Source organism: Neodiprion lecontei, chromosome 4, assembly GCF_021901455.1.
Source record: "Neodiprion lecontei isolate iyNeoLeco1 chromosome 4, iyNeoLeco1.1, whole genome shotgun sequence".
NCBI lineage: Eukaryota > Metazoa > Arthropoda > Insecta > Hymenoptera > Diprionidae > Neodiprion > Neodiprion lecontei.
The window spans coordinates 24,610,897-24,618,635 of record NC_060263.1 but is presented as its reverse complement, the minus strand read 5'-3'; positions in this window follow the sequence as shown (position 1 = coordinate 24,618,635).

The window sequence follows — 7,739 nt, the reverse complement described above, 5'->3', positions numbered from 1 at the left end:
GTAAGTGATAGCGAATGGGAATGAAACAACATCCCTGCAACTGTAATGGAAAAGCGAATAATGCTTGTTTCTTTTCACTGATTGCAGATTTAAATCTAATTGTAGGTTTTCGTGAAAACGCCCGTCAACTGTCTTTAGAAAAAAACTAGTGTGTGAAAAGTGAACGTTGACTTTAAGTTCTCTTTCAAATTTCTCCAGAGGTTTTATCTCAGTTATTCGTGGTTATTATTTGTTAACCATAATTGTTAGAGCCTGATCAAAGGACTTTTGAATATCCTTTCTCGCGGTACGTCAAAAGTAATTGTTAATTTGTTTGAGCTGTGATCCTTGCCGACTTGTTCGAATGAGGGCAAAGCGCACAAGAATCTAAAGCTCGTCAGAAATTACGGCAATCGAATCTATCAACCCTGGAGATAACTATGTATTTGTGCATTTTTTTCATACGATCTTTGAAGATCTCAATGGTGGAAAGAATAAGCCGAAAATCATTAAAATATGATCAAAAATATCAGAGCTTAGTAATTTTGAACGTTCCAATTTATAAACCCTTTTCTAAAATTATTGATACCTCGTGTTGTTTAAATTCTCTCCCATTCATTCCTACTAAACACCCAGTAGAGATATTGTTTCGTTCGTATTCGCTATTATTGCCGCTATTAACAAATTCCAAACATTAAAAAAAATACGACTTAGGCAAGGAAAGAATGGCAATATTATAACAGTGATACTCACCAAACATGATTTATTCAAAAAATCATAGCCATCCTATTTTTTATATTGCAAAAGTCAATTTAGTTCAAATTTCGCGTTTCTGATTATCATTTCAGCACACCTTTTCCCACGGAAATGTAGCTTTGCGCGAAATGTGAAACATGCTCGAGTTCCCGGTGTCCGAAACCTGCGCGAACGGTTCCTCGGCATTTATTATTCTGAAATAACAGGTCGACTCATTACAGAGGCAACAGATCGACCGTCTCAACGAGTTTCTTGAATCTTAGGCAATTTCTTTAGTGGTTCGTTTCTCCTTTGTTCAGTGGGGTTTCTTATACAGCGACCCTTCGCGTTTACCAAGCGTGGGTACACGCCTCCCTGTATTAATATTTGGTTAGGCTCTGCCTAATATAAAAATACAGGTATTAACATTTCCCGAAAAGTTTTTCATATCAATATTTATACTATCCCCTCGCGCTCGTCTCCTCCCTTTCCGCCTTCCTCTCCGATCCCTGGTTGTAATAATCAACCCGAGAGTTTTGCCCTCGCATTGCAACAGTAATGCCTCGAGGGAAGGCTGATAAATTTATTGAGCATAATTAAAACGGTTACAGTGTCTCGGTTCGAACCTCAGCATGTTGGTTCGATCGTTCCAAAAACAAACATCCAGCTACAGGGTGCCGGAAATTGACAATACATAAGGCGATATAATACATATCGGTGATGATCATTCCAAGATGTTTCGATCCGTACTCTGCAAGTTATACCCATGTTGCTTGAATCGGCCAGTAGGGATACACTGTTACGGAACAAGTGTTATAGTCGATACGAAAATTTATCAGCATCAGGTAGTGTCGGATTGACACCGAATTGTGGTTTATAGCAGTTCACGCTAGAATTTTTGCTTACAATGTGAGCTTTTCTCAGAGCACGAATTTTTGGCTAACACCTGAGACAAGGGAGGTTTCTACTTTTTTGGATCGAAAAGTGTTGGATTTTTCATTAATACTGTATGCAAAAAATATTGAATATAGAATTATACAAAAATAGTGAAACGTTTTTATTTTGTGAACAAAAACCTAAGCTTTCTCTTGGATCACTCGCTATTTCTTTATTTTTCAACATCTCTTCTTCATTCTGGTTCAACTAACAAAGACGTTTGTTGTACACGTTACTGCCAAATTTAATGAAGATTGGTTATCTAAGTCGTCTAGTAGCACTCCCGAAAGTGAATAACATCATCGCCCGAGCGTCGACATACGTGACTTCTCCCACTCCCAGTGCGATCTTTTGTCAAAGTTTACAAAACATTATCATATTGAATAAAGACCGCTCAGTAAGCATACCAAATATCAACATTCTGTATTTCATACTTTTTGCATAAAAAACGGGATGTTTCTCGGCGCAACAAACTAGAAACTTCCCTTAATAGAAGACGAAGCTTCGTTTACTCGTCCGAAACGAACCATCGCAAATGTTCCCAGCCCTGAACAGTTAATAATTGCAATTTACCCCGTACACGGAATACATCAATTGCAAAAAATTACCCAGTCGTTTCTCAGAGCAACTATTCCTGCGTCCCACCTACCGCATTCAGCTCCCGAGACTAGGATTAAGAGAACGGTACCACATATTGTGCCGAGGATGAAGAAGGCGGTGTGTTTTATCGTCTTCTTAAGCGTACCGCGTTTATTGGTCTCCGTGGGTGGCCTCGAAAACAAGGCAATTTGCCGGCATTAAATTAATAGTGGTCATTCTTCGGAAGAGCACCTCCGGAGTCTTGGCTACCCTTAAGCCCGTCTGCGTGACAGTTCTTTCAGGGGGCGGCTTACCACCGTGTCGCGTTGTTTGGCTCCACCGAGAACCACGCGATCGTCACCTTCGACCCACCCACCAATCGGCTCTCCAGATTCCCAATCAACAAAAACAAATATTTGTTGTACATACATACTGTTAGACCAATAACTGAAACCGCTTCATCTCCAGCACTCCAGTTTCAATCGCCGTTTGCACAATGATGAAGGGAGCATATTTTTCAGAATTTTTCCGGAATTATCCATGCATACTTAGTGAACAAGAGACTAAAAGTTCTACATTTCAAGTGGAACTGTCTAACATATTAGGACATGAAATAATGCTTGCAACAACCCTTAGCTGACCGTAGCACGGAGAGATCGAGGCTACCTTTGAATTCTTTGTAGAAAACCTTTCGGTTTTATTGAATTAGACCCTGGTTGGTTTTCAGAAAAATCCAACGAACAAAACATTTTGCAATTAGCTCCGAAAACTCAGAACTTGTGGCATCCAAGTCGAATGGAAAGGTTATCGTTGTTCATTCGATCAATGCTTATAACTTAAAAGGGAAAAGTTCATAAAAATTAAATTACTTCATACCTAAAATTATCTGTGTAATTTGCCAAAATAAGGTTCACCGACACTCGTTTTTCACTCATTAAACAACATGGGCAAAACAGTACGTACTTTTTTGAAGATCCATGAAAATTCGAATTTGAAATCTGCGGATTCTGATTACTTATTGTCATAGATTATAGTCCGCTGAAAGCATTTTCAATTCAGCATTCTGTACAATGACAAAACTCATATTGAAATTACTCAGCTGTATCGCACGTCTACGACGTATTGTACAAAGGGAAGAGATAGTTTTTCCAAAGAGTAATATAGTGAGACTAAATCTATATTTTCTCCTTTCGTCAAAGCGAATTCATGCTGGTCCCTTGAAACGTGCAAACAGAAATTTCCTTGGGATATTTAATAACATGACTAAGCCCTGCCTAGGTATGTTTAAGCTGTAATAACGGTTAGACCACGAGCTTGATTTTAATCCCTGGATTTCATTTCCCCTCGGTTTGTACAGTATTAAAATCAAAACAGAAACACAGATAAATCTTTTTCTGTTCTTTTACTTCGCATTTACCCTTATCCATAAACGACGGATTATGCGCAACGAATTGAAACATTGCCAAGAAGTTGCCGATGCATGCAGGGGAAGCTGCAAACGTGTGCGAATAAGTATGCATGATGTATATACGTATAAACGACGCGGTTTCGCGGAGAGAAAGAACCGGGCATTACACGGCTACGTTGAGAGCATGACAAGCGGGTTGGGGGCGGCGATGTGGTTTATTGTCGAAAGTAATACAAGTAATACCGGAACTCCGGCCCATTGAGCGAAGTCCATTCAAAGCCCGGAACAAATAGTGTAATAAAAAAATCTACAACCAGAGGACTAGCCTGAGTTTTGTACGCTAGCAGGACGCCCGCCTCCTCGACTCGGAGTAGGGGTCTCGGAACTTTTACGAGCTCTTGGCATCGCGAAATTTGTCTGGATGCCATCACAGCTTCCCATGTAATCCCGTAAGTCTCTCCCAGCGCTCATATAAGGAGGAACGGAAAGGAGAGAGAAAGAGGAAAAGGAACGGGACGGGACGTGGGTACTGAAATACTGCATCACCCGACTTTCCTCGCTTACCGGTGCCTACCCTTCCATTGAATAAGATATGCTGCCAGCGCAACTTTCACAGCCCTTCCAGCGTTCCTCCGTCTATAACGACGTCTCTGCCCGCGATATGAGCGCATCGTGCCGCGTACTGCCAAATCTTTTTCACTCGGCGAATCTGCGAAGGACAGAAAGTGGACGAAACTTAAAAACCCTGTGCACCTGAGGTGAGTCTACCGGTTATTGATAAGTTTATACCCAACTACTGAACCGTTCATTTTTCAAAATTATAAGTTGACCGTACGAGTTGTGAATTTTTCGATGACTAAAACGAACTGCTAGAGGGTTAGACCCTACTAGTTTATTTTTTGGTAATTTTAGAACTAAGAATTGAACGGATAAAATCTGAAATATTTATTAATTCGGACAGGATCCATAACTGGGATACTCGCTTTAGTCTATTCTCTCGTTTTACGCGGCCCTTTGATAAGATAACTTCAGTTTATACATGCCGTCACTGAATTTGGTGGTGGTAGGTACGGAAGTTTCTATTGGAATTTCATAAAAATTGATCAAGCAATTTTTAAGATCGTCGATAACAAACAATCGAATACACTCTCTTCAAAACAGTGCAGATTCATCCTGCAACATGTTTTCGCAACGAAAAACATGAAAACGGCTGAATAGACGAATCGTTTTCGTGACGATATTTAATTATTTCTGTGAAAACCTGGAAAAAAATTCAAAAAATAGTTCGTTCTCCTGAAAAATATGGAAACAATTTTTCAAATGTGTGCTGTATACCTTTTTTTATTCCGTCTATTTCAGGCATACGATTAGATACTGAACCCAAATGTCCTTATGAAAATATTTCTCGGTGATACTCCAGACTTCAGAACATTAAAAAAATAAAGTGAAAATGCAATATTTCACTTTCGTAGTGATCATACAACGGTAATTTCTCCTTTTAGACGAGCGGCAAAGTTAAAAATTCATTTCACACATCGGCATTCACGATTTTCATCTGCCTTGTGAAAAAAATTGATTAAAAAAAAAAAAAAAAAATTACCGCACCACAAAATTTTCCAATTAATCTCGTTCCCTGTCGCATATATCACTACGATTCTGGTATAACCATGATCGATAACACAAGGGTGTTTCCTCTCTCCGCGTGAACTCCGGTGACGTAAGTCGTTGAAAACAAAAGGAAAGAAAAAAAAAAAAAACTATAAAGAAAAAGAAAAAGGTCCAACTCCGAGCGATAGGATCAAACGACGCGGCACAGGCGGTGATAAATGCTCCTGACAATGAGCCAGGAGCGAAGGAAGACGAACAGTTTCGCGGGTGAGAGATCCTCCGTGTCTTCCGCCTGTAGCTTGCGTCTTTTGTCTTTTGTCCCGTTTAGTCGAGCGTTCGTTCCTGCCTGTATAATAAACGACCGGCGGCCACTCCGCCTCATTAATTACTTCCAGGTACACTCACCTGATTCTTCGCCCCGGCTCTGACCTCGACGCCATTACGATAACAATTTGCAAACGCATCAACGCCCCCCCTTCGAGTCCTTCGACCCCTTCGACCCACCCTCAGTCACGAGCGAAACGACACGGGGCGATTTACATTCGGGGGAATCCCCGGCGCTTATAGCGTCACGCATTTCCGATGCATCCTCGGCGTCTAGCGCGGTTGTTACTACGCTTATTAGCATATCTACGGGACGACTTTAAGAGTCAACGACACGTGCGAGACACGTGACCGATGGGGCGTCGATTTTTAATCAACAATTCGCCGTTTTATTCGTAGTTACTTGTGAGCGATCTAGTACTTCTTTTCTCATTCTACCTAGTGTGCGTTGCGATGCTCGGAATTTGTGGTAAGAGTCTATTCACACTGTTTCTGATCGGGGAATTTTATTTTCTTCTTTTCATCCTGCTCGCTGCGACAAGGTTTGAATGATACAGCAGCGATGGAAAGTGTTTTGACAAAGATAGAAATTGGGTTGATTAGATACAAATATAAGATACAATAATCAATGATATTTTTCATTGAAGGATATTCGATGTTCTACGTAATTGTAGAAATTTAACTCTCGTTCGTTGAAAAAATAATGTTAAAATAAAGAGAAACAAGAAGAATTATGGATCAAATCAATAACGAATTTCATATCGTCAACATACTTTTGAGCGCTACTGTAGGTTTTTGTCGAACTAAAAATTTGAAATTTCAATTTTTAGACCTCGTTTCGGCGAACAAACAAAATTCTGTCCTGATGCGAAACAGTCTATGTGTATAGGTATGTGGCGTTCCAGATAATTTCAAACTAACCATAACACTCACCACGTCCAATCCATGACCTTGCTGGTACATCGTATAAGAGTAGAGTATCGCAAAAGAAAAAAAAAATTGATATACATATATAATTCTAGGTGTAGTTGTTGAAAATAAGCTTTCCACTGAATTCTTTGTAAAAACACAGAAAAACAGAAGAACAAATCCATCATTTCCAAAATGGTAATTTTTTTTTTTTTTTTTTGTCAAATAAACGTTATCAATTTTTCCCTTCGCTGTACGCAATTTTTGCATAAAAAAAATAAATGCGCACACAGGCGAATTAAAATGAGTTGCAAAGCTTGGGATATTGTCAGCTGAAATTGCCTATATTGTAACAGCGATGAACGTTCACGTGAAAAGCGTATAAGCCTCGAAAAAAAAACTTTCGATAACGTCGACACGGACCCGATTCGCTCCGGCTTTTATACGTTTTACCGATCGCACTCCATGCTGCAGCTGTTTGTTAATCAATTTCATTTCGTAGCGGGGAAATTTTTATACAAAGTCCCCCGCGGGGTTTCAGCCGTTGCTCGCGCCGTGATTAGAAGAGCATCGTGCCGATGACAGGGGATCCCCGAGTTTAATTACGTATACAAAATTAAGCAGTTCAGAGAACCGTGCCTTCATTGCCATTGCATGCCGGTTAGCAACAAAAGTTACTTCGAAATCAATAGCGATTCACCGAGGGCTGGGAGTCGTTCAATTATCATTTTATTCCATGAATAAATTATGGCATTGTAACATTGCTTTAGACAGCGTTATTCACTCGCTATTCGTTAATAATCGTTGATTGGCTAATGTGAATGATTTTGTACAATGTTTCAACGTAAGATTTTTATTCCAAAATGAAAGATTTATATTTCTAATGACCATTGCTAACAAACTTTAACGATTTTTGTTTTCGTTGAATTTTTTTCTGGTATCAATTTACTGTAGTTTAGTGTAATTTTTGCTACTTTAAAAACATTTAAACAATACAAGAAACTGAGAAAATTCGTCGAATAAAAAAAAACGCGATATAATTGGGTTTTAGAAACTTCCATTGGAGGTAATTCAGTCGAATTTTTTCAAAAGAATCTCTTCTCATATCAAAAATAAAGTTGAAAACTACAAATTCGATCGAAGAAGGCTAATTCATTATTAATTATAAAAAGGTCATCGTATCGTTCCGTTTATTCAGTACCAAAATCAGATTGTCCGAGTTTTCAGAATAATTACCTCGTGATTTCACTTTATGCCAGAA